The following is an 18,891-nucleotide window of genomic DNA, read 5'->3' as shown; positions in this document are numbered from 1 at the left end:
TGTATCTACGGAGAGACAAGCGCGTCGGTGGTTCAGTTGTACAATACTCGCCTGCCACGAGGGTGAACCGGATTCGATTCCCGGCCGACGCAGTTGACTTTTTATTTGCTTCAAAGTGAACCACTGGAGCGTGCACATCATACTGATTAGTTTTATTTGACTCTTACAGCACTCGCTCATCCACTCCGTTGTATGTCATAGCCTTGTGTCAGTACAGTTTCACTGTACGACGCTGTATCTACGGAGAGACAAGCGCGTCGGTGGTTCAGTTGTAGAATACTCGCCTGCCACGCGGGTGGCCCGGATTCGATTCCCGGCCGACGCAGTTGACTTTTTATTTGCTTCAAAGTGAACCACTGGAGCGTGCACATCATACTGATTAGTTTTATTTGACTCTTACAGCACTCGCTCATCCACTCCGTTGTATGTCATAGCCTTGTGTCAGTACAGTTTCACTGTACGACGCTGTATCTACGGAGAGACAAGCGCGTCGGTGGTTCAGTGGTAGAATACTCGCCTGCCACGCGGGTGGCCCGGGTTCGATTCCCGGCCGAAGCAGTTGACTTTTTATTTGCTTCAAAGTGAACCACTGGAGCGTGCACATCATACTGATTAGTTTTATTTGACTCTTACAGCACTCGCTCATCCACTCCGTTGTATGTCATAGCCTTGTGTCAGTACAGTTTCACTGTACGACGCTGTATCTACGGAGAGACAGGCGCGTCGGTGGTTCAGTGGCAGAATACTCGCTTGCCGCGCGGGTGGCCCGGATTCGATTCCCGGCCGACGCAGTTGACTTTTTATTTGCTTCAAAGTGAACCACTGGAGCGTGCACATCATACTGGTTAGTTTTATTTGACTCTTACAGCACTCGCTCATCCACTCCGTTGTATGTCATAGCCTTGTGTTAGTACAGTTTCACTGTACGACGCTGTATCTACGGAGAGACAAGCGCGTCGGTGGTTCAGTGGTAGAATACTCGCCTGCCACGCGGGTGGCCCGGATTCGATTCCCGGCCGACGCAGTTGACTTTTTATTTGCTTCAAAGTGAACCACTGGAGCGTGCACATCATACTGATTAGTTTTATTTGACTCTTACAGCACTCGCTCATCCACTCCGTTGTCTGTCATAGCCTTGTGTCAGTACAGTTTCACTGTACGACGCTGTATCTACGGAGAGACAAGCGCGTCGGTGGTTCAGTGGTAGAATACTCGCCTGCCACGCGGGTGGCCCGGATTCGATTCCCGGCCGACGCAGTTGACTTTTTATTTGCTTCAAAGTGAACCACTGGAGCGTGCACATCATACTGATTAGTTTTATTTGACTCTTACAGCACTCGCTCATCCACTCCGTTGTATGTCATAGCCTTGTGTCAGTACAGTTTCACTGTACGACGCTGTATCTACGGAGAGACAAGCGCGTCGGTGGTTCAGTTGTAGAATACTCGCCTGCCACGCGGGTGGCCCGGATTCGATTCCCGGCCGACGCAGTTGACTTTTTATTTGCTTCAAAGTGAACCACTGGAGCGTGCACATCATACTGATTAGTTTTATTTGACTCTTACAGCACTCGCTCATCCACTCCGTTGTATGTCACAGCCTTGTGTCAGTACAGTTTCACTGTACGACGCTGTATCTACGGAGAGACAAGCGCGTCGGTGGTTCAGTGGTAGAATACTCGCCTGCCACGCGGGTGGCCCGGGTTCGATTCCCGGCCGAAGCAGTTGACTTTTTATTTGCTTCAAAGTGAACCACTGGAGCGTGCACATCATACTGATTAGTTTTATTTGACTCTTACAGCACTCGCTCATCCACTCCGTTGTATGTCATAGCCTTGTGTCAGTACAGTTTCACTGTACGACGCTGTATCTACGGAGAGACAGGCGCGTCGGTGGTTCAGTGGCAGAATACTCGCTTGCCGCGCGGGTGGCCCGGATTCGATTCCCGGCCGACGCAGTTGACTTTTTATTTGCTTCAAAGTGAACCACTGGAGCGTGCACATTATACTGATTAGTTTTATTTGACTCTTACAGCACTCGCTCATCCACTCCGTTGTATGTCATAGCCTTGTGTCAGTACAGTTTCACTGTACGACGCTGTATCTACGGAGAGACAAGCGCGTCGGTGGTTCAGTGGTAGAATACTCGCCTGCCACGCGGGTGGCCCGGATTCGATTCCCGGCCGACGCAGTTGACTTTTTATTTGCTTCAAAGTGAACCACTGGAGCGTGCACATCATACTGATTAGTTTTATTTGACTCTTACAGCACTCGCTCATCCACTCCGTTGTCTGTCATAGCCTTGTGTCAGTACAGTTTCACTGTACGACGCTGTATCTACGGAGAGACAAGCGCGTCGGTGGTTCAGTGGTAGAATACTCGCCTGCCACGCGGGTGGCCCGGATTCGATTCCCGGCCGACGCAGTTGACTTTTTATTTGCTTCAAAGTGAACCACTGGAGCGTGCACATCATACTGATTAGTTTTATTTGACTCTTACAGCACTCGCTCATCCACTCCGTTGTATGTCATAGCCTTGTGTCAGTACAGTTTCACTGTACGACGCTGTATCTACGGAGAGACAAGCGCGTCGGTGGTTCAGTTGTAGAATACTCGCCTGCCACGCGGGTGGCCCGGATTCGATTCCCGGCCGACGCAGTTGACTTTTTATTTGCTTCAAAGTGAACCACTGGAGCGTGCACATCATACTGATTAGTTTTATTTGACTCTTACAGCACTCGCTCATCCACTCCGTTGTATGTCATAGCCTTGTGTCAGTACAGTTTCACTGTACGACGCTGTATCTACGGAGAGACAAGCGCGTCGGTGGTTCAGTGGTAGAATACTCGCCTGCCACGCGGGTGGCCCGGGTTCGATTCCCGGCCGAAGCAGTTGACTTTTTATTTGCTTCAAAGTGAACCACTGGAGCGTGCACATCATACTGATTAGTTTTATTTGACTCTTACAGCACTCGCTCATCCACTCCGTTGTATGTCATAGCCTTGTGTCAGTACAGTTTCACTGTACGACGCTGTATCTACGGAGAGACAGGCGCGTCGGTGGTTCAGTGGCAGAATACTCGCTTGCCGCGCGGGTGGCCCGGATTCGATTCCCGGCCGACGCAGTTGACTTTTTATTTGCTTCAAAGTGTACCACTGGAGCGTGCACATTATACTGATTAGTTTTATTTGACTCTTACAGCACTCGCTCATCCACTCCGTTGTATGTCATAGCCTTGTGTCAGTACAGTTTCACTGTACGACGCTGTATCTACGGAGAGACAAGCGCGTCGGTGGTTCAGTGGTAGAATACTCGCCTGCCACGCGGGTGGCCCGGATTCGATTCCCGGCCGACGCAGTTGACTTTTTATTTGCTTCAAAGTGAACCACTGGAGCGTGCACATCATACTGATTAGTTTTATTTGACTCTTACAGCACTCGCTCATCCACTCCGTTGTCTGTCATAGCCTTGTGTCAGTACAGTTTCACTGTACGACGCTGTATCTACGGAGAGACAAGCGCGTCGGTGGTTCAGTGGTAGAATACTCGCCTGACACGCGGGTGGCCCGGATTCGATTCCCGGCCGACGCAGTTGACTTTTTATTTGCTTCAAAGTGAACCACTGGAGCGTGCACATCATACTGATTAGTTTTATTTGACTCTTACAGCACTCGCTCATCCACTCCGTTGTCTGTCATAGCCTTGTGTCAGTACAGTTTCACTGTACGACGCTGTATCTACGGAGAGACAAGCGCGTCGGTGGTTCAGCGGTAGAATACTCGCCTGCCACGCGGGTGGCCCGGGTTCGATTCCCGGCCGACGCAGTTGACTTTTTATTTGCTTCAAAGTGAACCACTGGAGCGTGCACATCATACTGATTAGTTTTATTTGACTCTTACAGCACTCGCTCATCCACTCCGTTATATGTCATAGCCTTGTGTCAGTACAGTTTCACTGTACGACACTGTATCTATAGAGAGACACGCGCGTCGGTGGTTCAGTGGTAGAATACTCGCCTGCCACGCAGGTGGCCCGGATTCGATTCCCGGCCGACGCAGTTGACTTTTTATTTGCTTCAAAGTGAACCACTGGAGCGTGCACATCACACTGATTAGTTTTATTTGACCCTTACAGCACTCGCTCATCCACTCCGTTGTATGTCATAGCCTTGTGTCAGTACAGTTTCACTGTACGACGCTGTATCTACGGAGAGACAAGCGCGTCGGTGGTTCAGTGGTAGAATACTGGCCTGCCACGCGGGTGGCCCGGATTCGATTCCCGGCCGACGCAGTTGACTTTTTATTTGCTTCAAAGTGAACCACTGGAGCGTGCACATCATACTGATTAGTTTTATTTGACTCTTACAGCACTCGCTCATCCACTCCGTTGTATGTCATAGCCTTGTGTAAGTACAGTTTCACTGTACGACGCTGTATCTACGGAGAGACAAGCGCGTCGGTGGTTCAGTTGTACAATACTCGCCTGCCACGAGGGTGAACCGGATTCGATTCCCGGCCGACGCAGTTGACTTTTTATTTGCTTCAAAGTGAACCACTGGAGCGTGCACATCATACTGATTAGTTTTATTTGACTCTTACAGCACTCGCTCATCCACTGCGTTGTCTGTCATAGCCTTGTGTCAGTACAGTTTCACTGTACGACGCTGTATCTACGGAGAGACAAGCGCGTCGGTGGTTCAGTGGTAGAATACTCGCCTGCCACGCGGGTGGCCCGGATTCGATTCCCGGCCGACGCAGTTGACTTTTTATTTGCTTCAAAGTGAACCACTGCAGCGTGCACATCATACTGATTAGTTTTATTTGACTCTTACAGCACTCGCTCATCCACTCCGTTGTCTGTCATAGCCTTGTGTCAGTACAGTTTCACTGTACGACGCTGTATCTACGGAGAGACAAGCACGTCGGTGGTTCAGTGGTAGAATACTCGCCTGCCACGCGGGTGGCCCGGATTCGATTCCTGGCCGACGCAATTGACTTTTTATTTGCTTCAAAGTGAACCACTGGAGCGTGCACATCATACTGATTAGTTTTATTTGACTCTTACAGCACTCGCTCATCCACTACGTTGTATGTCATAGCCTTGTGTCAGTACAGTTTCACTGTACGACGCTGTATCTACGGAGAGACAAGCGCGTCGGTGGTTCAGTGGTAGAATACTCGCCTGCCACGCGGGTGGCCCGGGTTCGATTCCCGGCCGACGCAGTTGACTTTTTATTTCTTCAAAGTGAACCACTGGAGCGTGCACATCATACTGATTAGTTTTATTTGACTCTTACAGCACTCGCTCATCCGCTCCGTTGTATGTCATAGCCTTGTGTCAGTACAGTTTCACTGTACGACGCTGTATCTACGGAGAGACAAGCGCGTCGGTGGTTCAGTTGTAGAATACTCGCCTGCCACGCGGGTGGCCCGGATTCGATTCCCGGCCGACGCAATTGACTTTTTATTTGCTTCAAAGTGAACCACTGGAGCGTGCACATCATACTGATTAGTTTTATTTGACTCTTACAGCACTCGCTCATCCACTCCGTTGTATGTCATAGCCTTGTGTCAGTACAGTTTCACTGTACGACGCTGTATCTACGGAGAGACAAGCGCGTCGGTGGTTCAGTGGTAGAATACTCGCCTGCCACGCGGGTGGCCCGGATTCGATTCCCGGCCGACGCAGTTGACTTTTTATTTGCTTCAAAGTGAACCACTGGAGCGTGCACATCATACTGATTAGTTTTATTTGACTCTTACAGCACTCGCTCATCCACTCCGTTGTCTGTCATAGCCTTGTGTCAGTACAGTTTCACTGTACTACGCTGTATCTACGGAGAGACAAGCGCGTCGGTGGTTCAGTGGTAGAATACTCGCCTGCCACGCGGGTGGCCCGGATTCGATTCCCGGCCGACGCAGTTGACTTTTTATTTGCTTCAAAGTGAACCACTGGAGCGTGCACATCATACTGATTAGTTTTATTTGACTCTTACAGCACTCGCTCATCCACTCCGTTGTATGTCATAGCCTTGTGTCAGTACAGTTTCACTGTACGACGCTGTATCTACGGAGAGACAAGCGCGTCGGTGGTTCAGTGGTAGAATACTCGCCTGCCACGCGGGTGGCCCGGGTTCGATTCCCGGCCGACGCAGTTGACTTTTTATTTGCTTCAAAGTGAACCACTGGAGCGTGCGCATCATACTGATTAGTTTTATTTGACTCTTACAGCACTCGCTCATCCACTCCGTTGTATGTCATATCCTTGTGTCAGTACAGTTTCACTGTACGACGCTGTATCTACGGAGAGACAAGCGCGTCGGTGGTTCAGTGGTAGAATACTGGCCTGCCACGCGGGTGGCCCGGATTCGATTCCCGGCCGACGCAGTTGACTTTTTATTTGCTTCAAAGTGAACCACTGGAGCGTGCACATCATACTGATTAGTTTTATTTGACTCTTACAGCACTCGCTCATCCACTCCGTTGTATGTCATAGCCTTGTGTAAGTACAGTTTCACTGTACGACGCTGTATCTACGGAGAGACAAGCGCGTCGGTGGTTCAGTTGTACAATACTCGCCTGCCACGAGGGTGAACCGGATTCGATTCCCGGCCGACGCAGTTGACTTTTTATTTGCTTCAAAGTGAACCACTGGAGCGTGCACATCATACTGATTAGTTTTATTTGACTCTTACAGCACTCGCTCATCCACTCCGTTGTATGTCATAGCCTTGTGTCAGTACAGTTTCACTGTACGACGCTGTATCTACGGAGAGACAAGCGCGTCGGTGGTTCAGTTGTAGAATACTCGCCTGCCACGCGGGTGGCCCGGATTCGATTCCCGGCCGACGCAGTTGACTTTTTATTTGCTTCAAAGTGAACCACTGGAGCGTGCACATCATACTGATTAGTTTTATTTGACTCTTACAGCACTCGCTCATCCACTCCGTTGTATGTCACAGCCTTGTGTCAGTACAGTTTCACTGTACGACGCTGTATCTACGGAGAGACAAGCGCGTCGGTGGTTCAGTGGTAGAATACTCGCCTGCCACGCGGGTGGCCCGGGTTCGATTCCCGGCCGAAGCAGTTGACTTTTTATTTGCTTCAAAGTGAACCACTGGAGCGTGCACATCATACTGATTAGTTTTATTTGACTCTTACAGCACTCGCTCATCCACTCCGTTGTATGTCATAGCCTTGTGTCAGTACTGTTTCACTGTACGACGCTGTATCTACGGAGAGACAGGCGCGTCGGTGGTTCAGTGGCAGAATACTCGCTTGCCGCGCGGGTGGCCCGGATTCGATTCCCGGCCGACGCAGTTGACTTTTTATTTGCTTCAAAGTGAACCACTGGAGCGTGCACATCATACTGATTAGTTTTATTTGACTCTTACAGCACTCGCTCATCCACTCCGTTGTATGTCATAGCCTTGTGTCAGTACAGTTTCACTGTACGACGCTGTATCTACGGAGAGACAAGCGCGTCGGTGGTTCAGTGGTAGAATACTCGCTTGCCACGCGGGTGGCCCGGATTCGATTCCCGGCCGACGCAGTTGACTTTTTATTTGCTTCAAAGTGAACCACTGGAGCGTGCACATCATACTGATTAGTTTTATTTGACTCTTACAGCACTCGCTCATCCACTCCGTTGTATGTCATAGCCTTGTGTCAGTACAGTTTCACTGTACGACGCTGTATCTACGGAGAGACAAGCGCGTCGGTGGTTCAGCGGTAGAATACTCGCCTGCCACGCGGGTGGCCCGGGTTCGATTCCCGGCCGACGCAGTTGACTTTTTATTTGCTTCAAAGTGAACCACTGGAGCGTGCACATCATACTGATTAGTTTTATTTGACTCTTACAGCACTCGCTCATCCACTCCGTTGTATGTCATAGCCTTGTGTCAGTACAGTTTCACTGTACGATGCTGTATCTACGGAGAGACAAGCGCGTCGGTGGTTCAGTTGTAGAATACTCGCCTGCCACGCGGGTGGCCCGGATTCGATTCCCGGCCGACGCAGTTGACTTTTTATTTGCTTCAAAGTGAACCACTGGAGCGTGCACATCATACTGATTAGTTTTATTTGACTCTTACAGCACTCGCTCATCCACTCCGTTGTATGTCATAGCCTTGTGTCAGTACAGTTTCCCTGTACGACGCTGTATCTACGGAGAGACAAGCGCGTCGGTGGTTCAGTGGTAGAATACTCGCCTGCCACGCGGGTGGCCCGGGTTCGATTCCCGGCCGACGCAGTTGACTTTTTATTTGCTTCAAAGTGAACCACTGGAGCGTGCACATCATACTGATTAGTTTTATTTGACTCTTACAGCACTCGCTCATCCACTCCGTTGTATGTCATAGCCTTGTGTCAGTACAGTTTCACTGTACGACGCTGTATCTACGGAGAGACAGGCGCGTCGGTGGTTCAGTGGCAGAATACTCGCTTGCCGCGCGGGTGGCCCGGATTCGATTCCCGGCCGACGCAGTTGACTTTTTATTTGCTTCAAAGTGAACCACTGGAGCGTGCACATTATACTGATTAGTTTTATTTGACTCTTACAGCACTCGCTCATCCACTCCGTTGTATGTCATAGCCTTGTGTCAGTACAGTTTCACTGTACGACGCTGTATCTACGGAGAGACAAGCGCGTCGGTGGTTCAGTGGTAGAATACTCGCCTGCCACGCGGGTGGCCCGGATTCGATTCCCGGCCGACGCAGTTGACTTTTTATTTGCTTCAAAGTGAACCACTGGAGCGTGCACATCATACTGATTAGTTTTATTTGACTCTTACAGCACTCGCTCATCCACTCCGTTGTCTGTCATAGCCTTGTGTCAGTACAGTTTCACTGTACGACGCTGTATCTACGGAGAGACAAGCGCGTCGGTGGTTCAGTGGTAGAATACTCGCCTGCCACGCGGGTGGCCCGGATTCGATTCCCGGCCGACGCAGTTGACTTTTTATTTGCTTCAAAGTGAACCACTGGAGCGTGCACATCATACTGATTAGTTTTATTTGACTCTTACAGCACTCGCTCATCCACTCCGTTGTATGTCATAGCCTTGTGTCAGTACAGTTTCACTGTACGACGCTGTATCTACGGAGAGACAAGCGCGTCGGTGGTTCAGTTGTAGAATACTCGCCTGCCACGCGGGTGGCCCGGATTCGATTCCCGGCCGACGCAGTTGACTTTTTATTTGCTTCAAAGTGAACCACTGGAGCGTGCACATCATACTGATTAGTTTTATTTGACTCTTACAGCACTCGCTCATCCACTCCGTTGTATGTCATAGCCTTGTGTCAGTACAGTTTCACTGTACGACGCTGTATCTACGGAGAGACAAGCGCGTCGGTGGTTCAGTGGTAGAATACTCGCCTGCCACGCGGGTGGCCCGGGTTCGATTCCCGGCCGAAGCAGTTGACTTTTTATTTGCTTCAAAGTGAACCACTGGAGCGTGCACATCATACTGATTAGTTTTATTTGACTCTTACAGCACTCGCTCATCCACTCCGTTGTATGTCATAGCCTTGTGTCAGTACAGTTTCACTGTACGACGCTGTATCTACGGAGAGACAGGCGCGTCGGTGGTTCAGTGGCAGAATACTCGCTTGCCGCGCGGGTGGCCCGGATTCGATTCCCGGCCGACGCAGTTGACTTTTTATTTGCTTCAAAGTGAACCACTGGAGCGTGCACATTATACTGATTAGTTTTATTTGACTCTTACAGCACTCGCTCATCCACTCCGTTGTATGTCATAGCCTTGTGTCAGTACAGTTTCACTGTACGACGCTGTATCTACGGAGAGACAAGCGCGTCGGTGGTTCAGTGGTAGAATACTCGCCTGCCACGCGGGTGGCCCGGATTCGATTCCCGGCCGACGCAGTTGACTTTTTATTTGCTTCAAAGTGAACCACTGGAGCGTGCACATCATACTGATTAGTTTTATTTGACTCTTACAGCACTCGCTCATCCACTCCGTTGTCTGTCATAGCCTTGTGTCAGTACAGTTTCACTGTACGACGCTGTATCTACGGAGAGACAAGCGCGTCGGTGGTTCAGTGGTAGAATACTCGCCTGCCACGCGGGTGGCCCGGATTCGATTCCCGGCCGACGCAGTTGACTTTTTATTTGCTTCAAAGTGAACCACTGGAGCGTGCACATCATACTGATTAGTTTTATTTGACTCTTACAGCACTCGCTCATCCACTCCGTTGTCTGTCATAGCCTTGTGTCAGTACAGTTTCACTGTACGACGCTGTATCTACGGAGAGACAAGCGCGTCGGTGGTTCAGCGGTAGAATACTCGCCTGCCACGAGGGTGAACCGGATTCGATTCCCGGCCGACGCAGTTGACTTTTTATTTGCTTCAAAGTGAACCACTGGAGCGTGCACATCATACTGATTAGTTTTATTTGACTCTTACAGCACTCGCTCATCCACTGCGTTGTCTGTCATAGCCTTGTGTCAGTACAGTTTCACTGTACGACGCTGTATCTACGGAGAGACAAGCGCGTCGGTGGTTCAGTGGTAGAATACTCGCCTGCCACGCGGGTGGCCCGGATTCGATTCCCGGCCGACGCAGTTGACTTTTTATTTGCTTCAAAGTGAACCACTGCAGCGTGCACATCATACTGATTAGTTTTATTTGACTCTTACAGCACTCGCTCATCCACTCCGTTGTCTGTCATAGCCTTGTGTCAGTACAGTTTCACTGTACGACGCTGTATCTACGGAGAGACAAGCACGTCGGTGGTTCAGTGGTAGAATACTCGCCTGCCACGCGGGTGGCCCGGATTCGATTCCTGGCCGACGCAATTGACTTTTTATTTGCTTCAAAGTGAACCACTGGAGCGTGCACATCATACTGATTAGTTTTATTTGACTCTTACAGCACTCGCTCATCCACTACGTTGTATGTCATAGCCTTGTGTCAGTACAGTTTCACTGTACGACGCTGTATCTACGGAGAGACAAGCGCGTCGGTGGTTCAGTGGTAGAATACTCGCCTGCCACGCGGGTGGCCCGGGTTCGATTCCCGGCCGACGCAGTTGACTTTTTATTTCTTCAAAGTGAACCACTGGAGCGTGCACATCATACTGATTAGTTTTATTTGACTCTTACAGCACTCGCTCATCCGCTCCGTTGTATGTCATAGCCTTGTGTCAGTACAGTTTCACTGTACGACGCTGTATCTACGGAGAGACAAGCGCGTCGGTGGTTCAGTTGTAGAATACTCGCCTGCCACGCGGGTGGCCCGGATTCGATTCCCGGCCGACGCAATTGACTTTTTATTTGCTTCAAAGTGAACCACTGGAGCGTGCACATCATACTGATTAGTTTTATTTGACTCTTACAGCACTCGCTCATCCACTCCGTTGTATGTCATAGCCTTGTGTCAGTACAGTTTCACTGTACGACGCTGTATCTACGGAGAGACAAGCGCGTCGGTGGTTCAGTGGTAGAATACTCGCCTGCCACGCGGGTGGCCCGGATTCGATTCCCGGCCGACGCAGTTGACTTTTTATTTGCTTCAAAGTGAACCACTGGAGCGTGCACATCATACTGATTAGTTTTATTTGACTCTTACAGCACTCGCTCATCCACTCCGTTGTCTGTCATAGCCTTGTGTCAGTACAGTTTCACTGTACTACGCTGTATCTACGGAGAGACAAGCGCGTCGGTGGTTCAGTGGTAGAATACTCGCCTGCCACGCGGGTGGCCCGGATTCGATTCCCGGCCGACGCAGTTGACTTTTTATTTGCTTCAAAGTGAACCACTGGAGCGTGCACATCATACTGATTAGTTTTATTTGACTCTTACAGCACTCGCTCATCCACTCCGTTGTATGTCATAGCCTTGTGTCAGTACAGTTTCACTGTACGACGCTGTATCTACGGAGAGACAAGCGCGTCGGTGGTTCAGTGGTAGAATACTCGCTTGCCACGCGGGTGGCCCGGATTCGATTCCCGGCCGACGCAGTTGACTTTTTATTTGCTTCAAAGTGAACCACTGGAGCGTGCACATCATACTGATTAGTTTTATTTGACTCTTACAGCACTCGCTCATCCACTCCGTTGTATGTCATAGCCTTGTGTCAGTACAGTTTCACTGTACGACGCTGTATCTACGGAGAGACAAGCGCGTCGGTGGTTCAGCGGTAGAATACTCGCCTGCCACGCGGGTGGCCCGGGTTCGATTCCCGGCCGACGCAGTTGACTTTTTATTTGCTTCAAAGTGAACCACTGGAGCGTGCACATCATACTGATTAGTTTTATTTGACTCTTACAGCACTCGCTCATCCACTCCGTTGTATGTCATAGCCTTGTGTCAGTACAGTTTCACTGTACGACGCTGTATCTACGGAGAGACAAGCGCGTCGGTGGTTCAGTTGTAGAATACTCGCCTGCCACGCGGGTGGCCCGGATTCGATTCCCGGCCGACGCAGTTGACTTTTTATTTGCTTCAAAGTGAACCACTGGAGCGTGCACATCATACTGATTAGTTTTATTTGACTCTTACAGCACTCGCTCATCCACTCCGTTGTATGTCATAGCCTTGTGTCAGTACAGTTTCCCTGTACGACGCTGTATCTACGGAGAGACAAGCGCGTCGGTGGTTCAGTGGTAGAATACTCGCCTGCCACGCGGGTGGCCCGGGTTCGATTCCCGGCCGACGCAGTTGACTTTTTATTTGCTTCAAAGTGAACCACTGGAGCGTGCACATTATACTGATTAGTTTTATTTGACTCTTACAGCACTCGCTCATCCACTCCGTTCTCTGTCATAGCCTTGTGTCAGTACAGTTTCACTGTACGACGCTGTATCTACGGAGAGACAAGCGCGTCAGTGGTTCAGTTGTAGAATACTCGCCTGCCACGCGGGTGGCCCGGATTCGATTCCCGGCCGACGCAGTTTACTTTTTATTTGCTTCAAAGTAAACCACTGGAGCGTGCACATCATACTGATTAGTTTTATTTGACTCTTACAGCACTCGCTCATCCACTCCGTTGTATGTCATAGCCTTGTGTCAGTACAGTTTCACTGTACGACGCTGTATCTACGGAGAGACAAGCGCGTCGGTGGTTCAGTGGTAGAATACTGGCCTGCCACGCGGGTGGCCCGGGCTCGATTCCCGGCCGACGCAGTTGACTTTTTATTTGCTTCAAAGTGAACCACTGGAGCGTGCACATCATACTGATTAGTTTTCTTTGACTCTTACAGCACTCGCTCATCCACTCCGTTGTATGTCATAGCCTTGTGTAAGTACAGTTTCACTGTACGACGCTGTATCTACGGAGAGACAAGCGCGTCGGTGGTTCAGTTGTAGAATACTCGCCTGCCACGCGGGTGAACCGGATTCGATTCCCGGCCGACGCAGTTGACTTTTTATTTGCTTCAAAGTGAACCACTGGAGCGTGCACATCATACTGATTAGTTTTATTTGACTCTTACAGCACTCGCTCATCCACTCCGTTGTATGTCATAGCCTTGTGTCAGTACAGTTTCACTGTACGACGCTGTATCTACGGAGAGACAAGCGCGTTGGTGGTTCAGTGGTAGAATACTCGCCTGCCACGCGGGTGGCCCGGGTTCGATTCCCGGCCGACGCAGTTGACTTTATTTGCTTCAAAGTGAACCACTGGAGCGTGCACATCATACTGATTAGTATTATTTGACTCTTACAGCACTCGCTCATCCACTCCGTTGTATGTCATAGCCTTGTGTCAGTACAGTTTCACTGTACGACGCTGTATCTACGGAGAGACAGGCGCGTCGGTGGTTCAGTGGCAGAATACTCGCCTGCAACGCGGGTGGCCCGGATTCGATTCCCGGCCGAAGCAGTTGACTTTTTATTTGCTTCAAAGTGAACCACTGGAGCGTGCACATCATACTGATTAGTTTTATTTGACTCTTACAGCACTCGCTCATCCACTCCGTTGTATGTCATAGCCTCGTGTCAGTACAGTTTCACTGTACGACGCTGTATCTACGGAGAGACAAGCGCGTCGGTGGTTCAGTGGTAGAATACTCGCCTGCCACGCGGGTGGCCCGGATTCGATTCCCGGCCGACGCAGTTGACTTTTTATTTGCTTCAAAGTGAACCACTGGAGCGTGCACATCATACTGATTAGTTTTATTTGACTCTTACAGCACTCGCTCATCCACTCCGTTGTATGTCATAGCCTTGTGTCAGTACAGTTTCACTGTACGACGCTGTATCTACGGAGAGACAAGCGCGTCGGTGGTTCAGTGGTAGAATACTCGCCTGCCTCGCGGGTTGCCCGGGTTCGATTCCCGGCCGGCGCAGTTGACTTTTTATTTGCTTCAAAGTGAACCACTGGAGCGTGCACATCATACCGATTAGTTTTATTTTACTCTTACAGCACTCGCTCATCCACTCCGTTGTATGTCATAGCCTTGTGTCAGTACAGTTTCACTGTACGACGCTGTATCTACGGAGAGACAAGCGCGTCGGTGGTTCAGTGGTAGAATACTGGCCTGCCACGCGGGTGGCCCGGATTCGATTCCCGGCCGACGCAGTTGACTTTTTATTTGCTTCAAAGTGAACCACTGGAGCGTGCACATCATACTGATTAGTTTTATTTGACTCTTACAGCACTCGCTCATCCACTCCGTTGTATGTCATAGCCTTGTGTAAGTACAGTTTCACTGTACGACGCTGTATCTACGGAGAGACAAGCGCGTCGGTGGTTCAGTTGTACAATACTCGCCTGCCACGAGGGTGAACCGGATTCGATTCCCGGCCGACGCAGTTGACTTTTTATTTGCTTCAAAGTGAACCACTGGAGCGTGCACATCATACTGATTAGTTTTATTTGACTCTTACAGCACTCGCTCATCCACTCCGTTGTATGTCATAGCCTTGTGTCAGTACAGTTTCACTGTACGACGCTGTATCTACGGAGAGACAAGCGCGTCGGTGGTTCAGTTGTAGAATACTCGCCTGCCACGCGGGTGGCCCGGATTCGATTCCCGGCCGACGCAGTTGACTTTTTATTTGCTTCAAAGTGAACCACTGGAGCGTGCACATCATACTGATTAGTTTTATTTGACTTACAGCACTCGCTCATCCACTCCGTTGTATGTCATAGCCTTGTGTCAGTACAGTTTCACTGTACGACGCTGTATCTACGGAGAGACAAGCGCGTCGGTGGTTCAGTGGTAGAATACTCGCCTGCCACGCGGGTGGCCCGGGTTCGATTCCCGGCCGAAGCAGTTGACTTTTTATTTGCATCAAAGTGAACCACTGGAGCGTGCACATCATACTGATTAGTTTTATTTGACTCTTACAGCACTCGCTCATCCACTCCATTGTATGTCATAGCCTTGTGTCAGTACAGTTTCACTGTACGACGCTGTATCTACGGAGAGACAGGCGCGTCGGTGGTTCAGTGGCAGAATACTCGCCTGCCGCGCGGGTGGCCCGGATTCGATTCCCGGCCGACGCAGTTGACTTTTTATTTGCTTCAAAGTGAACCACTGGAGCGTGCACATCATACTGATTAGTTTTATTTGACTCTTACAGCACTCGCTCATCCACTCCGTTGTCTGTCATAGCCTTGTGTCAGTACAGTTTCACTGTACGACGCTGTATCTACGGAGAGACAAGCGCGTCGGTGGTTCAGTGGTAGAATACTCGCCTGCCACGCGGGTGGCCCGGATTCGATTCCCGGCCGACGCAGTTGACTTTTTATTTGCTTCAAAGTGAACCACTGGAGCGTTCACATCATACTGATTAGTTTTATTTGACTCTTACAGCACTCGCTCATCCACTCCGTTGTATGTCATAGCCTTGTATCAGTACAGTTTCACTGTACGACGCTGTATCTACGGAGAGACAAGCGCGTCGGTGGTTCAGCGGTAGAATACTCGCCTGCCACGCGGGTGGCCCGGGTTCGATTCCCGGCCGACGCAGTTGACTTTTTATTTGCTTCACAGTGAACCACTGGAGCGTGCACATCATACTGATTAGTTTTATTTGACTCTTACAGCACTCGCTCATCCACTCCGTTGTATGTCATAGCCTTGTGTCAGTACTGTTTCACTGTACGACGCTGTATCTACGGAGAGACAAGCGCGTCGGTGGTTCAGTTGTAGAATACTCGCCTGCCACGCGGGTGGCCCGGATTCGATTCCCGGCCGACGCAGTTGACTTTTTATTTGCTTCAAAGTGAACCACTGGAGCGTGCACATCATACTGATTAGTTTTATTTGACTCTTACAGCACTCGCTCATCCACTCCGTTGTATGTCATAGCCTTGTGTCAGTACAGTTTCCCTGTACGACGCTGTATCTACGGAGAGACAAGCGCGTCGGTGGTTCAGTGGTAGAATACTCGCCTGCCACGCGGGTGGCCCGGGTTCGATTCCCGGCCGACGCAGTTGACTTTTTATTTGCTTCAAAGTGAACCACTGGAGCGTGCACATTATACTGATTAGTTTTATTTGACTCTTACAGCACTCGCTCATCCACTCCGTTCTCTGTCATAGCCTTGTGTCAGTACAGTTTCACTGTACGACGCTGTATCTACGGAGAGACAAGCGCGTCGGTGGTTCAGTTGTAGAATACTCGCCTGCCACGCGGGTGGCTCGGATTCGATTCCCGGCCGACGCAGTTTACTTTTTATTTGCTTCAAAGTGAACCACTGGAGCGTGCACATCATACTGATTAGTTTTATTTGACTCTTACAGCACTCGCTCATCCACTCCGTTGTATGTCATAGCCTTGTGTCAGTACAGTTTCACTGTACGACGCTGTATCTACGGAGAGACAAGCGCGTCGGTGGTTCAGTGGTAGAATACTGGCCTGCCACGCGGGTGGCCCGGGCTCGATTCCCGGCCGACGCAGTTGACTTTTTATTTGCTTCAAAGTGAACCACTGGAGCGTGCACATCATACTGATTAGTTTTATTTGACTCTTACAGCACTCGCTCATCCACTCCGTTGTATGTCATAGCCTTGTGTCAGTACAGTTTCACTGTACGACGCTGTATCTACGGAGAGACAAGCGCGTCGGTGGTTCAGTGGTAGAATACTCGCCTGCCACGCGGGTGGCCCGGGTTCGATTCCCGGCCGACGCAGTTGACTTTTTATTTGCTTCAAAGTGAACCACTGGAGCGTGCACATCATACTGATTAGTTTTATTTGACTCTTACAGCACTCGCTCATCCACTCCGTTGTATGTCATAGCCTTGTGTCAGTACAGTTTCACTGTACGACGCTGTATCTACGGAGAGACAAGCGCGTCGGTGGTTCAGTGGTAGAATACTCGCCTGCCACGCGGGTGGCCCGGGTTCGATTCCCGGCCGACGCAGTTGACTTTTTATTTGCTTCAAAGTGAACCACTGGAGCGTGCACATCATACTGATTAGTTTTATTTGACTCTTACAGCACTCGCTCATCCACTCCGTTGTATGTCATAGCCTTGTGTCAGTACAGTTTCACTGTACGACGCTGTATCTACGGAGAGACAGGCGCGTCGGTGGTTCAGTGGCAGAATACTCGCCTGCAACGCGGGTGGCCCGGATTCGATTCCCGGCCGACGCAGTTGACTTTTTATTTGCTTCAAAGTGAACCACTGGAGCGTGCACATCATACTGATTAGTTTTATTTGACTCTTACAGCACTCGCTCATCCACTCCGTTGTATGTCATAGCCTCGTGTCAGTACAGTTTCACTGTACGACGCTGTATCTACGGAGAGACAAGCGCGTCGGTGGTTCAGTGGTAGAATACTCGCCTGCTACGCGGGTGGCCCGGGTTCGATTCCCGGCCGACGCAGTTGACTTTTTATTTGCTTCAAAGTGAACCACTGGAGCGTGCACATCATACTGATTAGTTTTATTTGACTCTTACAGCACTCGCTCATCCACTCCGTTGTATGTCATAGCCTTGTGTCAGTACAGTTTCACTGTACGACGCTGTATCTACGGAGAGACAAGCGCGTCGGTGGTTCAGTGGTAGAATACTCGCCTGCCTCGCGGGTTGCCCGGGTTCGATCCCCGGCCGGCGCAGTTGACTTTTTATTTGCTTCAAAGTGAGCCACTGGAGCGTGCACATCATACTGATTAGTTTTATTTTACTCCTACAGCACTCGCTCATCCACTCCGTTGTATGTCATAGCCTTGTGTCAGTACAGTTTCACTGTACGACGCTGTATCTACGGAGAGACAAGCGCGTCGGTGGTTCAGTGGTAGAATACTCGCCTGCCACGCGGGTGGCCCGGATTCGATTCCCGGCCGACGCAGTTGACTTTTTATTTGCTTCAAAGTGAACCACTGGAGCGTGCACATCATACTGATTAGTTTTATTTGACTCTTACAGCACTCGCTCATCCACTCCGTTGAATGTCATAGCCTTGTGTCAGTACAGTTTCACTGTACGACGCTGTATCTACGGAGAGACAGGCGCGTCGGTGGTTCAGTGGCAGAATACTCGCCTGCAACGCGGGTGGCCCGGATTCGATTCCCGGCCGACGCAGTTGACTTTTTATTTGCTTCAAAGTGAACCACTGGAGCGTGCACATCATACTGATTAGTTTTATTTGACTCTTACAGCACTCGCTCATCCACTCCGTTGTATGTCATAGCCTCGTGTCAGTACAGTTTCACTGTACGACGCTGTATCTACGGAGAGACAAGCGCGTCGGTGGTTCAGTGGTAGAATACTCGCCTGCTACGCGGGTGGCCCGGGTTCGATTCCCGGCCGACGCAGTTGACTTTTTATTTGCTTCAAAGTGAACCACTGGAGCGTGCACATCATACTGATTAGTTTTATTTGACTCTTACAGCACTCGCTCATCCACTCCGTTGTATGTCATAGCCTTGTGTCAGTACAGTTTCACTGTACGACGCTGTATCTACGGAGAGACAAGCGCG

The 18,891-nt window shown here is 50.2% G+C and overlaps 19 non-coding genes across 19 annotated transcripts; all 19 read left to right on the top strand.

The window, feature by feature from the left end:
- The first annotated feature begins 3,516 nt into the window (after positions 1-3,516).
- On the top strand, positions 3,517-3,587 carry TRNAV-GAC (transfer RNA valine (anticodon GAC)). Its single transcript has one exon. It is a non-coding gene; the product is annotated as a tRNA-Val (tRNA).
- Positions 3,588-3,749: 162 nt separating this feature from the next.
- TRNAG-GCC (transfer RNA glycine (anticodon GCC)) lies at positions 3,750-3,820 on the top strand. Its single transcript has one exon. It is a non-coding gene; the product is annotated as a tRNA-Gly (tRNA).
- A 1,327-nt stretch (positions 3,821-5,147) lies between these two features.
- Positions 5,148-5,218, top strand: TRNAG-GCC (transfer RNA glycine (anticodon GCC)). Its single transcript has one exon. It is a non-coding gene; the product is annotated as a tRNA-Gly (tRNA).
- Positions 5,219-6,078: 860 nt separating this feature from the next.
- TRNAG-GCC (transfer RNA glycine (anticodon GCC)) lies at positions 6,079-6,149 on the top strand. The gene has a single exon. It is a non-coding gene; the product is annotated as a tRNA-Gly (tRNA).
- Positions 6,150-7,709: 1,560 nt separating this feature from the next.
- Positions 7,710-7,780, top strand: TRNAG-GCC (transfer RNA glycine (anticodon GCC)). The gene has a single exon. It is a non-coding gene; the product is annotated as a tRNA-Gly (tRNA).
- A 395-nt stretch (positions 7,781-8,175) lies between these two features.
- Positions 8,176-8,246, top strand: TRNAG-GCC (transfer RNA glycine (anticodon GCC)). The gene has a single exon. It is a non-coding gene; the product is annotated as a tRNA-Gly (tRNA).
- A 2,725-nt stretch (positions 8,247-10,971) lies between these two features.
- On the top strand, positions 10,972-11,042 carry TRNAG-GCC (transfer RNA glycine (anticodon GCC)). The gene has a single exon. It is a non-coding gene; the product is annotated as a tRNA-Gly (tRNA).
- Positions 11,043-12,135: 1,093 nt separating this feature from the next.
- Positions 12,136-12,206, top strand: TRNAG-GCC (transfer RNA glycine (anticodon GCC)). The gene has a single exon. It is a non-coding gene; the product is annotated as a tRNA-Gly (tRNA).
- A 395-nt stretch (positions 12,207-12,601) lies between these two features.
- On the top strand, positions 12,602-12,672 carry TRNAG-GCC (transfer RNA glycine (anticodon GCC)). Its single transcript has one exon. It is a non-coding gene; the product is annotated as a tRNA-Gly (tRNA).
- Positions 12,673-13,533: 861 nt separating this feature from the next.
- TRNAG-GCC (transfer RNA glycine (anticodon GCC)) lies at positions 13,534-13,604 on the top strand. The gene has a single exon. It is a non-coding gene; the product is annotated as a tRNA-Gly (tRNA).
- Positions 13,605-13,764: 160 nt separating this feature from the next.
- TRNAC-GCA (transfer RNA cysteine (anticodon GCA)) lies at positions 13,765-13,835 on the top strand. The gene has a single exon. It is a non-coding gene; the product is annotated as a tRNA-Cys (tRNA).
- A 2,024-nt stretch (positions 13,836-15,859) lies between these two features.
- Positions 15,860-15,930, top strand: TRNAG-GCC (transfer RNA glycine (anticodon GCC)). The gene has a single exon. It is a non-coding gene; the product is annotated as a tRNA-Gly (tRNA).
- Positions 15,931-16,325: 395 nt separating this feature from the next.
- Positions 16,326-16,396, top strand: TRNAG-GCC (transfer RNA glycine (anticodon GCC)). Its single transcript has one exon. It is a non-coding gene; the product is annotated as a tRNA-Gly (tRNA).
- A 628-nt stretch (positions 16,397-17,024) lies between these two features.
- Positions 17,025-17,095, top strand: TRNAG-GCC (transfer RNA glycine (anticodon GCC)). The gene has a single exon. It is a non-coding gene; the product is annotated as a tRNA-Gly (tRNA).
- Positions 17,096-17,257: 162 nt separating this feature from the next.
- On the top strand, positions 17,258-17,328 carry TRNAG-GCC (transfer RNA glycine (anticodon GCC)). The gene has a single exon. It is a non-coding gene; the product is annotated as a tRNA-Gly (tRNA).
- Positions 17,329-17,490: 162 nt separating this feature from the next.
- On the top strand, positions 17,491-17,561 carry TRNAC-GCA (transfer RNA cysteine (anticodon GCA)). The gene has a single exon. It is a non-coding gene; the product is annotated as a tRNA-Cys (tRNA).
- Positions 17,562-17,723: 162 nt separating this feature from the next.
- TRNAS-GCU (transfer RNA serine (anticodon GCU)) lies at positions 17,724-17,794 on the top strand. The gene has a single exon. It is a non-coding gene; the product is annotated as a tRNA-Ser (tRNA).
- A 628-nt stretch (positions 17,795-18,422) lies between these two features.
- TRNAC-GCA (transfer RNA cysteine (anticodon GCA)) lies at positions 18,423-18,493 on the top strand. The gene has a single exon. It is a non-coding gene; the product is annotated as a tRNA-Cys (tRNA).
- A 162-nt stretch (positions 18,494-18,655) lies between these two features.
- On the top strand, positions 18,656-18,726 carry TRNAS-GCU (transfer RNA serine (anticodon GCU)). The gene has a single exon. It is a non-coding gene; the product is annotated as a tRNA-Ser (tRNA).
- Positions 18,727-18,891: the final 165 nt, after the last annotated feature.

Source organism: Amblyomma maculatum, chromosome 4 (assembly GCF_055883805.1).
Source record: "Amblyomma maculatum isolate TAMU_Amacu chromosome 4, ASM5588380v1, whole genome shotgun sequence".
Classification (NCBI taxonomy): Eukaryota; Metazoa; Arthropoda; class Arachnida; order Ixodida; family Ixodidae; genus Amblyomma; species Amblyomma maculatum.
This window is presented reverse-complemented; position numbering and strand designations above follow the sequence as displayed.